Below are 18,550 nucleotides of genomic sequence, written 5' to 3'. Positions count from 1 at the left end.
GGGGTTCCATCCCAATCAACCCAAATGCTCATAAGTCTACCTTTTCTAGAAAATTCCTTTGTGTCTTCCTTTCCAATGGAATACTGATTTTTGTCAAGATCATGATTAACTAACCATCCCAGACAATGAGAATTTTTGTAACACACTTGTGGTAAGGATGATATTTTGAAGGTTATTTTATTACATGACCTGATTTTCATATGTCTCTGATGACATTTTTTAGGATGTTTTTGTGTCTCATCATGAAAAGGTTGTCTTTAATAATTCCAGCTCCTTTGGAGGTTGGAAAAATTCCACATTCCACTCATAATTGCTCCTTTGCTTTGATTTGAATTGCAAAGGTGATTTATTTCTATTTAGAATTTTAATGCTATTTTTACATTCTGCATTTGTGAACATGTATTTCTAGGATATATTTTAGTGTTCAGGAAAGAGAATAAGTATTTAACCAATTGTTTTATCTTCCTTTCTGAGAACATTATGTTTATCCTGTCTTGGTTATTTTAAAAATTCGTACATAATCATGACCCTTTCAACTCCCAACCTCGTAGGTTCTACTTAATATATTCAATATCAAGAGGAACAATGATTCAGATAAAATTTGCTGATTTTCATCATCATCTGTCAAGTTCTCCTACCTGGTATAAAAGGAGCTGTACTCAGTGGCATGCATTTGGAAAACAGGCCGCTCCCACATTAGATGTTATGTCTTTTTTGAGGGACCCTAAATGAGATCTCCGACAAACCTCTTGGCATTTTTAGTCTTATTTTTAGATATTAAGAAGGCCTTTGTAATGAAATAAAAACAATTAGCCTGCATCCTCTCTTCTGTTCACTCTGGCAGTCTTGGCTATCTCAGAGAAGGGTGGAGGACTACATGGCTGATTTCTTCATTGATTTTTGCCCAGGTGCATCTTCTACTTGTTGTTTGTTCCATTTGGGTCTATCAGGATCAGACAAGGAGGAGGGACTAGGTAGAAAGAGCAAGGTCTTGTTGTTTGTTGCTAGTGTTAGAAGCATCAAGGACACGATGTTGACTGATGTTTAAACACTGGTCCTTCATCTCAAAGGATGCGGTTTGGACTTTGTAGAAACGTTTATACTGCATGCTCCCCTGCAACCCAGGGACTGATGGCTACATTACTCCCTCTGAGGTGGATGACACATTTTATGGCAGCAAGGGTGGACATCCATCCCTTCAGGTCTTGCTCCTCTGACCATATCAGAAGGTAGACTTCCTGAGCTGAGAGCTTTTCAGATGTTTCAAGCCCAGATATTTTCTACTGTAAAAGAACATTCAGTATTTAGGTGCTTGTATCAGAAACTTGGATATGCAGCCTGTGTCTAAAGGACATTAGAGAGAGGAAAACACACGCTGCTCTCCATTCCTGCTTGAGACATTGGATGGATCATAAGAAGCAAATAATAAGAGGCTGAAAAGAGGATCAAACTCTGTCTGACAACATGGGAAGAAGCTAAGCTGAATTTTTGGAGGCGTCATGTTTCTTGACAGAAGCTGGAGGTTAGAGCTCGCCACAAAGGAGGGGCCCGTGTTCTCAGTTGGAACCAGAAAGATTTGTTTGTGTTGACATGGCATAGCAAGACAAGCTCTCATAAAGACTGTACTCCAGGTTTGAATTAACTCCATATTTAATTTAGATCCCAGACAAACACCGAAATAAATCCCCTCTGGAGACAAGTCACAGCTTCTAGCATCCATATGAGTGTTCATACCTGGTGTTCATATTCAATAAGCAATTGTCAGACTGAATGACGAATGGAGCTGAGAAAAAGAGGGACTATGGAAACAGACTCGCAGTCATCCAGTTATAGACAGAGACTGCGTGACACAATGTAACCATGGTAACAAAAGACAATGCTTGAGCAGAGAACTATGCACAACACACACACACTCCCCAACAGTCACATATATTTCTAAGAGCTTGATGTTTGTGTCCCCTGTTCATATTTGAAACTGAACCACCAACATGGTAGCATTAAAGTATGGGGGCCTTTGGAAGGTGATTAAGCCACAAGGGACCCACCCTCAGAAATTGGGACTGCATTGTTATGTTGCCTGCTCATACTCTCAGTGAGGCCAGGTTCAGTCTAGAGGAAATCCCTTAACATCTGGTTCAACAAGTGTTCTCATTATTCAATATGAAAATCAGGGCACAGTATCACAAAAATATATTTGTTATCAAGTTTATCAAATTCTAGGTCAATAATTTAATCCTATGAATCTTGATTCTAGCACACACATTTTTGTGATCAACCTGAATCTTGACTGTGTCACTTGCTGCCCATGTGACCTAGAGCATATTATCTCATGCTTAAGTTTCCCGCAGAGTGGAAACCAGTTGTTTTTCCCCAAAAGAAGCTCTTTCTGTGACTGGCAGTAGCCTGCAGCCCTCTGTGTTCCTCAACAGAAGATTCTTGGAGAAATTCCAATTCCTTAGGTATTGTTGAGTCAATAGCCTGATAGTCAAAAATAGAGGCACAAAAATCTCTCTTTGAAGCACCTTTCCTTATGTTAGAAGGCTAACACTTCCTACTGGGACACTGGGACCCACTTTTCCTTAGGAAAAGGATGGGTATACAACATTGCTAAAATCACTATTGGTGTTAATGATAAATTCTGTCAATTTATTTGTGTAATCCTTCTTTCTGATGCTCAGTTTCTTGTTCAATAAAACTATCGAACTCTTCCTTGATGCTGAGCTGCCTAAAAGACAGGGCTGTCTGTAACATCAGCTCATCAGCTAGCCTGACGATCCTTATCCAGGTTCAAGCCATATTAAATGCTCCATGGACACCTTGAGAGAACTACAGAAAAGGTGGAAGATGATTATCTGTCTCCTGAACGCAGAGCTCCAGCTAGTACTGTTTGAAACCTTTCTACAAGACCTCTTTAAGTCACCAACCTCCGTGACCCATTTCTATCTTACCCAGATGGGAGCCTTGCTCTGGTGTGTGTGTGTGTGGGGGGGCTACTATTATTGGTGGAAAGGCTGAAATTGGACAAAACAGCAGCCCTAGTAGCTGCAATTAGTTCAAATGAATATTTGTGATGGGCCAAACAAATGGCTGTGATTGTGCAAACATCCTTTTGGAGGCTACGAAAGCAGCTGTTCAGGCTTGCTCAGTGTGTTGCCTGGGAAACACGCTCTTATAGTGCCTCTCTTGGTGTTGAAATAGAAGGTTCGATAAAGACTGCTCTTGAGTGATTTTCCTTGCCTACTTTTCAGTATGGCAGGCTGAGGTAACACCAAGAAAGAGGAGGAGGCTGGTGGCAGCACCATGGATAGAGGCAGCGTCAAGGCTAAGCGCAGGCAGCACTGCCAGACAGCTGAACAAAGGCCAGCCCTGAATAGGCCCAATGACATGTGGGTGGGGCTTAGTCTCTGGTGCAACCCTGCCCTCACAGGAGTGGTGCACACTGCCTTGGCCTGCTTGATGGCTACCTGGAGATCATGCAGATCTTTGCACTGCCTGTGACTCTTAAGGGTCCCATGCCACTTGGCCCCCAGTGCAAAGTGCCTGCAGCCACCATTTTTTTGCTGAAGAAGGGGCCACCTGCCGAGGCCCTGGACCTCCACAGCAGTAGCATTACCCATACACCTGAGCCCTCCTTGTACAGGTGGTGTGGTTTATCACTTGATTGCTGGCCAGGATCCCAGTCTGGGTGGCAGTGCAGGTCTGAGCCTCAGTGACAACAGCTGTCCCATGTAAGTGGTTCCTTAGGTGCCTCAAGATCACTGAGGAGCAGCTTTGACAGGGCTGGGGATCCCATCTCTGAGGCTGTATGCCGCTGTAATTTATTGTTGTTTTCTTCTGTCTGCTGCTCTCATCAAACACTGAGGGAGACGGGGAAATTTAGAAGAGATCAGCACGTGAGTAGCATCTCGCATAGATGTAATTAATTTATAGGTTAAAGTGAAAGTACCCTTAGCCACCTGACTCTTGATAAGCCCGACCCACCTTAGTAGTGATATCCAAAAGACAGTAAAAATATCCAAACCAGGCCGTAATTGCCTGGGGAGTTTAAAGACTTAAGGAAGGATTTCTGCTTTCATCTCTTTGTCTCTATTGTCTTCAATTGCAGGGGACAGTCAGCTTGGTGCTTTCCTGGTGTCAACTGGACTGAGAACAACAGGGAAGAAACTTATAAAGAAGGGATCATTTGGATAATATTGGATCCTCAGATCCATTAATAAAAGCCCCTTTCACCCTGGCAATCTTTTGTGTAGACTCAGTTTGAATGAGCTGTAAATTACTTGAAAATAAGAGTAAAAATGTTTAGTAATAAAACATCCTTCACCTTCAATGTCAAAGCCAATGGGAGGGTTTTAATTGTTAGATATTTATTTATTTTAAATCTTTATGTATTTTATGTGAGTGTGGGGGGGGGTGTTGAGTGTGCACACATTAAGGCAGATGCCCATGGATAATCCCCGGGAGCCTGTTGGAGGCAGTTGTGAGCTACCCGGAATGAGTGCTCAGTATGGAACTGGGTTCCCCTTATCTACTGAGTCATCTCTCTAGCCCCAAGTCTCAATATTTTAATTTAAACTCATATGGCAGTTTAAGATAATTCTGCCTCTGCCAGAATTAAACTAGTCTAGAGAATATATATATATATATTCGACTATCCCTTACCATTATTTGTATGAACTGAACACAGCGGTGGTGTGAAGTTGAGTGAGCTCACATGCTGAGTGTTGTTTTACCAACCAAGCAGGTCAGACCAAGGTTCCCGCCCTGATGGCAACTTATCACTGAAATGATCTTGGTGCTAGTCTTTACAATTTCCATTTTATAAAATGTGGGTTATGATGACTCATGGTGGGGGCCTGAGAATAAATGACATATTGAGTGGAGCTTAACAGGCATTTCCTTCTAAGGATAAAGTTATCTTCATCTCCCTGCCCTTTTGCGGCATTCAAGCCTCTGATTCAGTTTTTATTTTGCTGCAAATCCTCATGTAGGCAGAGACTGGAGCGAAGCTAATCTCAGCGACAGTAAGAGCCTCTATTCAACTGGTTTTCTGTTTACCGAGACCTTTTCACAGTTATTCAAACCCTAGGCATCTGAGCTAAGTTGTCTGATTCCTCCATTGTCACACACTCCCTGATGCTTGCTCCCCACAGCTGCTGTCCACCCTAGTGATCTTTGACAGAGACACAGGGGCTAACAATAGCTTTGCCTCTGCTGAACCTCCTCCGTGCTCCTAACTCCTCATCACCCTGGCTCACTTTCTAGCTGTGTTAGTATCTGTTCTCAGTATCTTGTCTAGAAAGGATTGAGTCCAGTTTTCCTTCGATCCTCCATGACTAGAATCCCCGAGTCCACAAGAAGTCCCACCATTCCATATTCTGTGGCCACTAGTCACTACAGATTGACAGGTTCTATTCAAGGTGAGCACTTCCCTTTCATGCTTTGGATCCACTAGGGTCTGACATGTTTGAAACACTGAGCAAATGGTAACTATAGTTACCACCACTACAATCATGATGCTCATTATGTTCACAAATGCTAAGACACTAATGAAGGCATCTTTCATGCCACTGTTCACCCGATACTGTCTTCTTATTTTTTATTTTTGCTTGTATAACTGATGGGGTGGATATTACCTTCCTCTATATACCATGTATGTCTTTTGTCTTCTCTGGAAGCATTTGCTTGGACAAGAAGGATTTGGATTCTTGTAAGCAAAGTACCCTTGTTTACACAAAGGTTCTCCAACTGGAATTTTCAAACATTTTTTTTTTAGATTTATAGTTAGAGAGACTATAGTAACAAAAATTAAAATAATCTATTTGACCATTCCGCCTGCTAGCGGATAAGCCTGTTAGTACTTATGAGTCCTCATGAGTTTTATGGCTTGATATGAAAAAGAAGTAAGTTATTTGTGTTAATCCTGACTGGAGATCATTCTTGAGTCCTAGAATTCTTTTTATTGTTTTTGAAATCAATTACAACCTTTGGATGAATAGGCAGTTGGTGATACATCTGTGGCCTGCTGCTAATTAGTTCTGAAGAAGAGGCTTTGGATAATGATGTTCTTTGAATAATGTTCTTGTTTGCTGATAGTTTTCAAGTAGTTCCTACCATTCCTGTGAGCTCACTGACACTTAAGCATGAAGGACAGGAAAATGAAAACGTTACCAGGAGCCACACACAAAAATAGCTAGATGCAAGGGTTTGAAAAGGAAGGAAGTGAGATCAAGAAAAATTGGTTTTTCTGTTAATTATTTTGTGTTTTTTTTTTCAGAAATAATCATGTATTAGGGCAGAACCATGTTGGATGTTAGAGTCTTGGTACTCTAAGAACACTTTCCACTTCTACCAATTAAAGTATGTAGAGCATTGGTAAATTACAACTGGTCCTGTCTGGGTGTGTTGGCTGTGGTCTGAACAGGTGATGTACGGTAAGCATCCTTTGGAGCATGACAAAGTAAAACTAATAGAGAGAAAGAGATTCAGTTCTCTAGGCAGCCAGGTGGCGCAGCATGTTAGTGTTTGGACCAAATGGTCGTAGTCTTGAGTCATCATTATATTTCCATCAAATTGAACAAGATTTGTCAGGCAATTTAAATAAGATCATTAGGAGAAAGGCTGAACCCACGTACCGACGCCTTGTCTCTCCTTAAGTACAAGAAAGACACCCTTCAGTTCAGATATTAATTCCTCTACTATGTCTGGCATCTGGGAAATGCTCTTGAAAATTCTTTGTACTATTTCTTCTGTTGTGACAACAGGGATGAGGTCAAACCCTAGTCAACATCGGATGATTGATGCAAGGCAGTGCCAGCTCCATCATTCTGTGAACACAGTACCTGGATCTTTCATGTCATGTACCACAGGAGAGTAAGTGCCTTGGACTTCTGTCACTCTCAGTTATGTTACTCTGAAGTGAGCTGGTTTATTTCCTCCTGATATCTGTTTATGGAATAGTTGAGAAAAACATAAAATCAACTTACGGTATTTGTAGTTCGCTGAGAGTGCTGTATTAGATCAGGTGTTAGGGAAACAGAATATATAACAGGGCACAGCCTGTCTTATGAAGGGGTATTCCTACTGTTTGACTCATGCAACAATTCACACCCAGTGAGAAAATGGAAACAAATCTGAAGATATTTCTTTGCTATCTTGAAGCAGGCTTCTGAGGAAGCTAGCTCATTGGCTAAAAGAAACGGTACTTTGTTTTTGTTGAAAATACTGTGACCGAAATGCACCTGAGATGTTTTCTATCTCATGGGAAATTGTAATACAATGTAATAAGTCACAGTGGCTTCTTGGGGATGCCACTACAAACAATCGCAAACCATGATAAATTACCACAAACTTGTAGCTTTTCTGCTCACAGTTCTAGAGGTCAGAAGTCTGAAATCAGTTCCATGGGGGAAAAATCAGGCTGCCTTCTCTGGGGCTGCAAGGCAGGGCCTGTGTGTTATCTCCTCCAGATTTCCACCTTTCCAGCATTCTTTGGCTTATTGTGTCTTATTATTCTTAGCTCTGTTCTCAATAAATTGCCCTTTTCTATTATGCGTAGTAAAATCCCCCTTTGTCTTGACCTTATAAGGGCACAGGTGACTGTATTTCAGGCTCATCTAGATAATTGTCTCATCTCAAGATCCTTAGTCATAGTTTCAAAGTTACGTTTTTTTTTTTTCATGCTCCAGGACTTGCAATCTGTTGTCTTCTGTGAGCCCATTAATAGGCCAAGACACAAACATGACCAGGATTTAATACATTGCCAGTAATTAACACATTAGTAGCAGCAATGTTTTACAAGAATTAGCAACACTCTTCATTAGGGACACAGAGCATCTAAGCATCATGTGATGTGAGGAACATCACAAGAGAAAACGCAACTAAAGGAGAAACACCCAGAGTGTGTGTAGTTTTATGTTTGTGTGCAATTATGCATTTAAAATTGTGTAAAGTTTAGATTGCATGTTTTTCAGCATTACATACCTTTATCTTTAAATGTTTTCTCAAAGGTGGAGTAAATTCATTGAGAATTATCCATCTTACCAGTAACCAATAAACAAACAGTCACCAAATGCTGGCAAGGATGTGAGCAGAAGTGCTGTGTTCAAGGAGACAGACAGATTAAAGAAAATCCTGATGTTAAATGGAATAAAAGGGGCAGTGATTTCAGGACAAGATCCTTCCCAGCTAAGCGTCCAATTTGTGAAAAGGAATAAAGAAAAACTTCTGGGTCGTGCTGCACACCTGTAATCCTGTCAGAAAGGAGGCAGAGATAGGCAGGTGAACCTCTGAGTATGAGGTTAACTGGGTTTACAGATCAAGGTTTGGAAAAACCAAGCTTAGTCAGTGAAGGAAACCATTGACAACAGAAAGTTGGTAAGGACGTAAATTGAAAGAGGGGGCCATGATTCAGCTCCAGCAAGCAGCAGTACTTGGCAGCTTCAGCCAACTGCCAAGTCAAGGTTTCAGCATTTAGAGTCAAGGAAAGAAGAAAGGTGTAATAGAAACTCCTTCCACAACTAAGGAAAGCTGCTGAGGCCAGACATGTCAGGGACGTCCCTGAATGGAGGCCTAGACGGACCATTGCATGAAGCCTAGATTGCTTCGAGACCCCAAGAGTGATGGGATACCTGCCGAGGAGAGCTGCTAATAGGGAGTGGAAGCAGCCAAAGAAGGAGAAGTGTGTTACAGTCAACAAAGCTGAACAAAGTTGGAGATCTGATAGGCGTTTTGACATGAGACATGGAGACGCAGAGTTTGGAGTTTGCCCATTGCTTTTTTAGTCTTGCTTTGAAGGTATTTCCTCACTATGCCCCCATTTAGAACTGCAATGTATATCAAATGCCATTATATGTTGGAAGAAGGTGATCTGCTTTTTTTATTTTGATTTTACAGGGGGGTTGCAGTTAAGAGATTACATGAGTCTCAGAAGAGACTTTGAACCTTTGACTTTTGAACAGTACTGATATTGTCATAGACTATGGGGACTTTTGAAGTAGGACTGAATGCATTTCTGCATTATGATATGGCTACAAGTCTACTGAAGTCAGGGATTGTAAGGGGTGCCTTGAATGAGAACTGCTCCCATAGGCCCATAGGGAATGCCACTAGTAGGAAGTGTGGCCTTGTTGGAGGCAGGTATGGATTTGTTGGAGGAAGTGATCACTGGGATCAGGTTTTGAGATCTCAGATGCTCAAGGAAAAGCCCACAGGGCTTGGTCTTTCTTCTTGCTGCCTGCCATTGCAGATGCAGAACTCTCAGATCCTTCTCCAGCACCTTGTCTACCTGCATGCTGGCAGCCTTGCTTCCCACCATGATACTAATGGGCTTCACTTCTGAAAGTGTAAGCCAGTCCTAATTAAATGTTTTCCTGTAAAGAATTGCCATGGTCATGGTGTCTCTTCACAGCAATAGAAACCCTGAGACAGGGGCTAATGGGGGGGGGGGCAAGGCAGTGTGGGGAGGAGCTCACTGTATAGGTATACAAAAGGAGGGGCCACAGTACTTTTGTCCTGCAGATATTGCTGGAACACTGAGTTTAAAACATGCTTTCTTTCCCACTAAAACAATGGTGATTATACACACACACACACACACACACACACACACACACACACACACACATATACAGAAGTATGAAAAACACTACACAAATATCATTGTTTTCTTCCATAATAAGTGTGTTTTTGTCAGGTAACTCAAACCAAGGCCTCATACACAGTGGTGATCCCTGGCTTCCCATTTGAATTATAACTTTCTCCCTGGTCCTAGCTGTTCTTTGTTACATCATTTCTCCATCACGGTCTCTAACTGTGAAGCCCAGGGTGTGATCTGGTCCTGTAGTTCTGGGTTGCTCTCATCACTGTTAGAATGCCCCAGGCCAGAGGCTGACTTTTTGCTTTATGATGCCTCCATGCAAGTGTTTCTGGGCAGTGGGTTCTTGGGATCCTTCAACCTCCCTCCCTGTCCCATGTTTCCTAAGATGAGATTATGCTTCCTTCTCAATTCTATACCTCAACTAAGACCTGGCTTTAATAATGACAATGTAGAAACCCCAACACGGTGGATAATGGATTGAAAAGTTTTATTTTTCCATAGTTAAATGTAAAATAAATTACTCAGGCTTCTGGGCTATTGGCGATGCTAAGTGTAGAATATGAGAGACAACGATCTCATTAACCTGCTTTGGATCAGATTGGCCTACAGACATTCATTGATTCATTCAACAAATTAGAAAATTTCTACCTATAACCACTTTGACTAGGTAATGATGAGACAGGAATAATTACTACGAAATGGAGAAAGAGCTCCTTGCTTAGAATTCTGGATGACGCCTCTCACCAACTAAGAAGCAAGAACTCCAGCACAGTTAGCATCTGCTACGAAGATCCATACCACACAGATAATATTCCTTTCATAGTTGTATATTTTTATTTTTAAATAGTGGTGGACTTGATTTAAGAACTAAATGTATGTGACTTTGGATGAGCCCTCGTTCCTTTCCTCAGATGTCTACTAAAAATCACACACACACACACACACACACACACACACACACACACACACACACACTAAGCCAACAACAAAAATTATCAAAAGAAAAAAGAAAAAGCCTTTTTACTTTCTTTACAGGAAAACTATCCCACCTCCCTGAACTCCTCTGGTCCAGATTCTTACCTGATCACTTGTAATGCTGCTAGGCTCCTCACCATCCTGTGATCTCACGGAGCTCCCTTAGCAACCCTCAGCACCCTTTGAAGACGGTAACTTCAAAACCCATAAAGGAAAATGAAGTGCAGTGCTGCCTTGGCAAAGCCCCTGCCCATACCTTTGGTTGTGTCACATCTTCCTCTATGTTCCTCTTTCATGCTTTGATCCCTTTGCTTAGATCTGTGTGAAAGCACCTCTGTTTACCCCACACTGCCTAGCCCTGGAATTCCTTTCTGCATCAAGCTTGGCTTTATTTGCAGTCTCTAAAGATTTGTGGAACCCCTCAGACGACTGTGAGTGACCAAGTGGAGTTGTGACTCAAGTTTCTACCCACCTGCTGGCTGTGGGTAGAATTTAAAAGAAAATAGACCTGTTTTGTGACTCTTGAGAGCTTACACCTATGAAGAAAAATCATACATTAAATAAGCACGAACATTGCACGTTACAATTATGAGAACTAGAAGACTTATTGGAAAGAATGTGGGGCGTCGAATTGCTGACTTAGAGTAACTAGTTGGAGAGAACTATTCTGCAGGCTTTCTCTGAAGAAGGAATGTCTGTATGGGAATTTGAGGAATAAGTGGGAATTAGTGGGGTGGAAGAGAGAGCGTTGGGTAGAAAGAGCACATGAAAAAACATACTGTAGTAAGATGAAGCCTGGCAGGATGAAGGAACAGTTATAAGACTAATGAGTCTGGAAAAGTACTCTGTAGCACAGAAAAACATGACAAGGATTAGGCAAGAGATACTGGGATCCACGGGAATTTTAAAGATCTAGCCTTGTTGGAGTGCCAACGACAAACTGTTGAAAATGGGATCAGTCTTGTGTCTTTTTAAATTTTAATTGCCTAGTTGCATAGTGGTTATTTGGCTTAATGGATGCTTGAATTTTGACAGAAGATTTTAGTGGGATTGCCTCTCATTCTGATGCACAGAATGTCTTTCTGCCAATGTTTATCATTGCCAGTGTTTTACAGAGCTTGAGATTTTATTCATCAATTGACTAACTGATGTATTTTGAATTTTTTATTTTATTACAGTGTATCTCTTAACATGCAATCTGTCATCTTAAGGCCTTTCTGAGTATTCAATGCATTATTATCTACCATAGCTGTGTTGCTACACACTTTCTTAGAGAGTCTATACAATCTCACCTGCCAATTACCTGGAGATACTACCCTTTGCCTGTTGATTACTTCTCCATTTACCTGGGAGGGGGGAAAGCATGATCAGGTTATTAAAAGGGCAGTGCTTGGTAAAGAGGAGGTGTAAGAAAGCAGAGTGCATATAGGAAATCTAGCTTGGAGACTTGTAAAAATGGATGTGAAAATGACTTGCTCTGTTCTTTTATAATCTTTGGCAAAATTTCCTAGTTTTCAGCATTGCATGGTTAAGGAGCAATAAAATATTTGTGGAGAGATAAAGGCGATTTTGGCTTGGTATAAGAAAGCAACTTTGATAGACTCTTCTGAGAGTCTTTGGTGTCTGACTTGTCACTGACCCATATTCAATTAAACACTCACAAGTTCTGCCATATCATCACAATATAGAGAGTGAAATGCTGAAATACAAGGAGTTACAGAGGTTGTATAGCTACAGGGTAGACATCCCACATCTTAATCCTTGTGAGTCACAAACGGCTAGACAAAATCCAAGACCTAATAACGACTGCAAAGGACAGAGATTCCTGGGGTGCTTGGTAATGATGCAATGGTTATTTAATCCAGATTGCCTGGAAATTAGTCTTTCAAGGATGAGAAAATGCTAAATAGATCAGTGACAGTGCAGTCCAAACTCTTCATCTGAGTCTAAGGACAGATTATACTAACTGCTTCATTGAGATGCCAGCATTCTAGTACAGTGAAAATAGTCTAAGTGTGCCAGGTGTTAGAAAATAAACCCCGAGCTACAAAGGTATTTTGAATTGCAAAGGCTTGGTGTGTCAATTCATAAGAATTAATATGATAGCCACAAAATACATAATGGCTGTTTCTGTTGGAAATTCTTTTATTATTTGTCACCAATGTGAACACAGTGTTCCAGATTATAATAGGCTATTGCTGGAAGCCTTGGAATGGCCTTGATGGTCTTGTGAGCTGTCATCAGAGACATCAGGGTAACCCCTGGCTTCTCCAAGACTAATATTTTCCTACTCATTCCTCAGAGATCATATTTGGAGTCTCATGACTATTTACTTAGAGAAGTGGACTGAAGGTTCTAGAATAAAAGATTGAAACCACAATATAAAGGGAAATAAAGATATGATAACATTTAGAGTCTTATATAAAAAAATTCTGCAGCATGTCTTTCTCTTTCCTGCCAGTCAGCTCGCAAATAATGAAATTATTATTAATTATAAAAACCTGGCCATGACTTAAGCTTTTCCCACTAGCTCTTTTTTTTTTTTGGTGGTTTTTTCAAGACAGGGTTTCTCTGTGGTTTTGGAGCCTGTCCTGGTAGACAGAACTCACAGAGATCCGCCTGCCTCTGCCTCCTGAGTGCTGGGATTAAAGGCGTGCGCCACCACTGCCCGGCTTCCCACTAGCTCTTATGTCTTAAATTAACCTATTTATTTTAATCTACATTCTGTCACATGCTTCCTTACCTCATCTCTCCATACTGCTCAAGCTGCTTCCTCTGCATCGAGTTGGTGATTCCTCTGTCTTCCCAGAGTTCTCTGTCTATAAGTACTGACAGTCTTTCTGCATAGCTATTGGCTGTTCAGCTTTATATTACACCAATCACAGCAAATGCTGCTATGAACATAGTTGAGCACATGTCCTGTGGCACAATTGAGTATCCTTTCGATATATACCCAAAAGTGATATTACTGGGTCTTGAGGAAGGTTGTTTCCTAATTTTCTGAGAAATCACCACACTGATATCCAAAAGGGTTGTACCAGCTTGCATTCCCACCAGCAATGCAGAAGTGTTCCCTTTTTCTCACAACCTCTCCAGCATAAATTATCATCAGTGTTTTTGATCTTGGCCTTTCTTACAGGTGTAAGATGGAATCTCAGAATTGTTTTGATTTGCCTTTCTGTGATGACTATGGATGTTGAACAATTCCTTAAGTATCTTTTTTTTTTTTTTTTTTCTTTTTGGCTTTTCGAGACAGGATTTCTCTGTGGCTTTGGAGCCTGTCCTGGAACTAGCTCTGTAGACCAGGCTGGTCTTGAACTCACAGAGATCCGCCTGCCTCTGCCTCCCGAGTGCTGGGATTAAAGGCGTGCGCCACCATCGCCCGGCTTCTCCTTAAGTATCTTTCAGCTATTTTAGATTCCTCTGTTGAGAGTGCTCTGTTTAAGTTTGTGCTCCTTTTTTTTTATTGGATTATTTGTTCTTTTAATGACCAATTTCTTGAGTTCTTTATAGATTTTGGAGATCAGACCTCTGTCTAATGTGGGGTTAGTGAAGATCTTTTCTCATTCTGTAGGCTGTCATTTTGTCTTGTTGACTGTATCCTTTGCTTTATAGAAGCTTTTCAATTTCAGGAGGTCCCATTTATTAATTGTTTCTCTCAGTGTCTGTGCTACTGGGGTTATATTTAGGAAGTGGTCTCCTGTGCCAATGTGTTCAAGTATACTTCCCACTTTCTCTTCAGTGAGGTTCAGTATGGCTGGCTTTATGTTAAGGACTTTGATCCATTTGGACTTGAGTTTTGTGCATGGTGATAGATATGGGTCTATTTTCATTCTTCTACATGTTGATATCCAGTTATGCCAGCACCATTTGTTAAATGTGCTTTCTTTTTTCAATTTGATATTTTTTTTGCTTCAAAAGCTATTTTGTGTATACTAGAATTTCAAAATTTAAAGTCAACAAAGAACAATGCAGACTCCCTAAGTATTTTGATCTTTGTGTGGATTATTCCTCTTACATTACTTTACTCTCCCTTTAAATACTTTACTATTATTTTTAAACTTTATGTTTTTTCTATGGCTATCTCTACCATTTTTTGCTGTATCTGTTTGAATTTTTTATTGGTTTAGATCACTTTACTGTGTATCTGCAGTCTTCTCTGACTGCCAGACAAACCTTCAATGGCCAAGCCAACCACTACACATCTGTGGCTGCTAGTTCCTCCCCCTCAGTTCCCTGAGAATCTAGCCTCATGATAACACTTTTACCTTCCCATCTTACCAGAGAGATTGATATCTCAAGTCTTATGTGGATATTCCAGTACCATATTGGATGCTATATGTAGTGAGTCTTTCTCTGTCCCACCAGCCAGCTCCCAAATAATGACACAGAAAGTTATTGTTAATTATTATTAATTATAAAAGCTTATCCTTAGCTTAGGCTTGTTCATTAGCTTTTATAACTTAAAGTGACCCATTTAATTTATTATGCTTTCTGCAGCCTGGCTCGTTAACTCATCTCTCTTACTGCTCATCCTGCTTCCTCCACATCTGACTGGTGGTTCTGCCTTCTTCTTCCCAGTGCTTTCTCTCTGCCTGGAAGTCCCGCCTATACCTCCTGCCTAGCTATTCGCCATTCACCATTTTATTATACCTATCATAGCAAGACATTTTCACACGGTGTACAAATATCCCACAACAAAAATCTGCTTTAGTTCAGACACAAAGTAGGAAGAACAAAGTGAGGAAACAGTGCTAAGTCTCACAGCAAACTCCCAAGCTCACTGAGAAAGAAGACAGCCTGGAAAAAACTTCTGAGGCTGTTATTTCTAGGGTCCAGTTAACTCAAATGTAAGTTGTTATCTTGTTAGATAAAATTTACTTCCAGGATCTATTAAATTATGGTAGCAATAATAAACAAACTGCCTTAAGTCATATATTTTTTTGATTTAGAACTTATTTCTATTTACCTATTGTGTATGTGTGTTTGTGTGCATGTGTGCACATGAGCACAACACACACACATCAAGGTCTGAAGACAATTTGCAGGAGTTGGTTTGTTCTTCCCTCCTTCTACTGTGTGGGCCTCAGAAACTGAATTCAGATGGTCAAGCTAGGGAGCACATACCCTCACCCACTGAGCAATCTCTCTGCTTCCCCTAATCCTCATTATTAAGGCAAATCTTAGTGTTACCAGTTGTTAGCCATGAGGCCTTCATCAGAATCTTTGCTGATACACTTCTCATTTCTACACTGGGGAAATAATGTGATTTAGTTTATGCAATCAATGGGATAAATATATGATTTCATAAAGACGAAGCCTGTAGCATAGCATGTGACACAGGGTAAGCCCCACACACTACAGAAACTTCTATTAGGAGGCCACTAGGAATCTTGTCCAGTCTTTAAGTACATTTAGAATAAAGTGAAAAGTTACCATAGATTGTGGTAATTATATAAACACAATGACTATGCTATGAAAATGCACATAAATTCTCAGAAATATTTATACAATTTTAGGAGAAAATATTTTAGAACTCACCATTACATCACTATGATTAGCTGCAATTCGAACGATCGTCTGACTTGGTTATGTGTTTACGGCATTCTCTCACGTTTTACAGCCGTGGATGGAGAAGTGTTAATGGCATACTCCAGGTATTTTTCTCATATTCAGAAATAGTTTTCCTTGGGAAAATATTAACTGTTTAAACAAATTCTGAAACGCGAGTGACTGGAGGGAATAAGCCTAATGCATACATTGAATACCACAGTGTTTTCCTGATTTATTTAAATGGGATAAATCAAGTGACTTTTTTGAGAAGTGCAATTTATATGAAAATGTAATTTCTAGACATCCAGCAGCCCATTCACATGGTAAAAATCTGTTGTCATAATTCCAAACAAATGCAATCTTACGTTCTCGTGGCTCTCAAAAATGAAATATTTTTCTGCAGGCATGATAGATAGCTTATTTTTATACATTTGGGGTGTTTAAAGACCTATATTTTGTTTTAGAAATAAGGTATTATTTCTGATTGACTACTTTGAATTTTACAACCACTATTGTCATTAGCAAAAAAAATATACCATGGCATATGAACATAACCAAAACCAGCTACATCCAAGGAGCACCTCATAGGAAGGTTTTCAAGAAATCATTTAAATAATTTAAAAATTATTTTTGCTTGTGAGGTTCTGAGGTGGTACATAATAATGTAAGAGTTTTGCTGCTGTTATTCCTGGGTCTGTTCAGGCTACTGCAGTTGTATTTTAAGCAGGGAGACTTATGAGCATCAGAGAGTTTTTCTCACAGTTCTGGAGGCTGGGAAATTCAAGAAGATGATGTAGAGTCCATCTGGTGAGTGCCCACTTTTCTGGTGTTATGGGTATGGATGTGAGTCCTGGGCTCCTACTTAGGTTTCCAAGTTCATTTGTTCCAGGTAAAAGAAATGGAACAAGGACGTTTTGTTAGCAACAGAAAAAAAAAGACAATCTATTAAGAAAGGGAAAGTGTTCTTTTCCAAGAACGTGTGGGGCTAGTGAGCAGAGCTTAGATGCCTATAGCCCTGTTTGGGCCATTTAAGAACACCCACATCTTTATTTATATACCCTAGGTTTGTCTTGAAGCATGCAGTTTGATGTATGTACCCTGGACTGGGATAGTGTCTGGTCTTTCTTGAACAGTTAGCTTTCTTGTATGATAATCTTCGTGTCCTTCTGTCTAATTCTTACACTAGTGTAATAATTACCCCTTGAGTTCTCTATGTGTTTGGGGGCGCAGAAGGGTAATTGATATGGGAGGTCCTTTTGTCTATGTATTGCTTTTATTGGTTAATGAATAAAGAAACTGTCTTGGCCTGTGATAGGGCAAAAGAACAGAGCTAGGTGGGGAAAACTAAAGTGAATGCTGGGAGAAAGGAGGCGGGGTTAGGAGAAGTCATGGAACCACTGATGGAGATAGATGTGCTGAAACTTTGCTGATAGGCCATGACCTCGTGGTGATGCACAGATTAATGAAGATGGGTTAAATTAAGGTGTGGGAGTTAGCCAATGGGAAGCTGGAGCTAGTGGGCCATGCAGTGATTTAAATAATGTGGTTTCTGTGTGATTATTTTGGGTCTAAGCTAGCCAGGCGGCCAGAAACTAACAAGTATCCTCCTACTTCAGATGATGACAAATCAATTTTCTATAACTCTTCTTATGGTGACAGGGGTCATAGTACTTGCTCTTGAGGGACTTCATGACTTTTTCCTACTTTATCAATTGGTTGGAGAGGAAAAGGGAGTTGGGATTTTTTTTTTTTGTAGTAGGAGACAGCTTGAATCTGTATCAATGGAGTTTAGTTTGAAATTGTCATGTGTCCTAGACAGAAGTTTATATGAATGAAGAGTCTCGTTTTCTTGCTCCTTTTAGGCATCCATCCTTTATTCATCTCTGCCCCTTCCCAGGCTCAGGCTCTCTAGGGAGTAAGACTCTTGGTATGCCATTATGTAGTATATATCACCTGCCAACCATCTGTCTCACTTCTCTTTCTCCACTTTCCTTCTGTAGGACTAGGAGCCATCTTTGAATGTTGCAGAAGGTAGGATTTTCTGAGAATGTTTTTTTTAAAAAGAAGATTCTGGTGTGAAACATGTGCTTCTTTTAATATTTATTTTATTTTTCTTGTGTGTCGGGAGCATTGTGCCTTCCAGGCTTGAAGAGAGTGTCGGATCCCCTGCAGTTAAGAGTTCCAGGCAGTTGTAAGCTGTCTTACTTGGGTCCTGGGAGACAAACTTGGGTATTCTGCAAGCATAGAATGTACTCTTAACTGCTTTCCAGCCCCTGGCATTTGCCTCTTTACCTACAGTATAAGACAGCAGATAAATAAATACCTCTGTCAGCTATCACTATTCAAAATTAGGCTCTAAAGACCTAATACTTTTTATAACTTTAAATAAAGCTGGATGTATCAGGAGATTCCGCTGTGTTTTTTTAT

Source organism: Microtus ochrogaster, linkage group LG2, assembly GCF_000317375.1.
Source record: "Microtus ochrogaster isolate Prairie Vole_2 linkage group LG2, MicOch1.0, whole genome shotgun sequence".
Classification (NCBI taxonomy): Eukaryota; Metazoa; Chordata; class Mammalia; order Rodentia; family Cricetidae; genus Microtus; species Microtus ochrogaster.
Note: the sequence above shows the minus strand (reverse complement) of the source record.